The sequence below is a fragment of the Cibotium barometz genome, chromosome 19 (genome assembly GCF_041138505.1).
Source record: "Cibotium barometz isolate CiBa-2024 chromosome 19, ASM4113850v1, whole genome shotgun sequence".
Taxonomy (NCBI): domain Eukaryota; kingdom Viridiplantae; phylum Streptophyta; class Polypodiopsida; order Cyatheales; family Cibotiaceae; genus Cibotium; species Cibotium barometz.
In genome coordinates, this window is record NC_141064.1 from 48103821 (window position 1) to 48105874 (window position 2054).

Sequence of the window (2054 nt, forward strand, 5' to 3'; positions counted from 1 at the left end):
CTTTCACATGTTTCATATCAAAACTTTGAACCATTCATAGGCTCATAAATACTACCTACATTACTAGAATTAAGCTATCCTTGTTGAGAAGATTCCTTGCCATGATTGAACTCACCAATTCGAAACATTGCAACGCTTGAAACAATACAAACAAATAACATGGAGCTACATTAGCTTTGCCTCTTAGAAACCTTGGCTTTGAAAGCCAGATTTTTCATAAGCCACACTTGAAATCCTTGTAATTGTTGATTGGATATTTAACATTTCTACATTAAAAATTGTTGATTGAAATCCTTGTAATTGTTGATTGGATATTTAACATTTCTACATTAAAAATGAGATAAGTATTTGCATATGTTATTGTTGCTAATTGGATATTTAACATTTCTACATTAAAAATAAGATAAGTATTTGAGAGCCAATTCTTCATAAGCCACACTTGAAACCCTTGTTGCTATACAAAGTGGTAGGTACATACAATTTATAAAAATCTAATTAATAAACTACATAGAAAAAATTACATTCAATAAACAAGAACCATAAATTTACCAAAAAAGATAATTACCAAAAACGACCCATAACTCAACAAAGCCTCATGAAGTTATTTATGTCAAAGGAAACACATGCACATACATATAAGCTGAAAATATCTTTCAAAAACAAAGAGTTTTTTTTTTATTAGCCTTAGGCCCAAGATCATCTTGTTAGGCGATGCCACCAAGGAGCACAAAGTGGGGGTTTGAACCCAGGACCTCCCAATCCCAAGACAAACACTTCACCACTTCAACTATTGGCCTTTCAAACAAAGAGTTATGTGACACTTTGGGTTCTAAATCTGAGGTCTTAACCAAGATTAAGCTTCAAAGTAATATATTTTGCTTTAAACATACCCCAAAAGCTATCTTCCACCATAAGCATATAGGTATATGCAAGAATTTAGATTGAAAATGACTTCGAAACAATCCTATAAAATCAAGAGTGAATTCTAAGAGATGAAAACATGTGAAATCTCAAATACATTATGAGAAATATAATGTATAACTTCTTCTATAACTAAAGCGACTTGCTCACACGGACTCGCCACGTGTCGCAATATTTAGCCTGCAGCATTGGCCTACATGGCAGAGCCGCCTCTGTTGTGGGGCATTCAATGCACCCTGCGCCCATATATGCTCCCGGCTCCTCTCCTACGCGTTTGCATTGGCCTGCATGGCAGGAGCCGCCTCTGTTGTGTGGCATTCAATGCACCCTATGCTTGGTTGCTCTCCTACGCCATCTACATTGGCCATGCCAGTTCTCTTTGCTTTGCTACATGCATGGAGGTGCCCACGTTGCAGCGCGTTTCACTACCACCGCCTCCATCCCTCTGCCGATGCAAAGGTTTGCAGGAGGGTAGATTGCCGCCGCCCTCCATTCCTTGTCGTCGGCGCCCTCGTTTCCTCCCTATTCAAATCACCTTTCAGGTTGGTGTTGCCTTTCTGTTGTGTTTTCTCCCTCGCCTTTTGGAAGGTTGTTGCGTTTTCTCCCTCACTCTTTGAAGGTTCTCTCTCTCTCTCTCTCTCTCTCTCTCTCTCTCTCTCTCTCTCTCTCTCTCTCTCTCTCTGGTGTTTGGTGTTTTTTGCAAGTCTGCCTCTCTTTGTGAGTCTGTTACTCGGGTGGTTGATTGCAGCACCCTGGAAGGTTCTCTCTCTCTCCTCTCTCTCTCTCTCTCTCTCTCTCTCTCTCTCTCTCTCTCTCTCTTTTTTATTAATTTGATGTTTTTCTTTAATATCTTTGTTTTAAATTGTTTCTCCCCATTTCTCTCTCTCTCTCTCTCTCTCTCTCTCTCTCTCTCTCTCTCTCTCTCTCTCTCTCTCTCTCTCTCTCTCTCTCTCTCCTCTCTCTCTCTCTCTAGTGTTCGTGTGCTGTCAACCCTAGGTGGTTTTTGCAGGTGGCCACTCTCTGTGGCGCAACAGCTACCTGCGTGGCTCTCTCGCCGCCGTCAACCCTCTTCACTGTGGTTGCTCAGGGTGTTCAAGGTTCGCTCTGCTGCTCTCTGTCATTTGTTAATACCT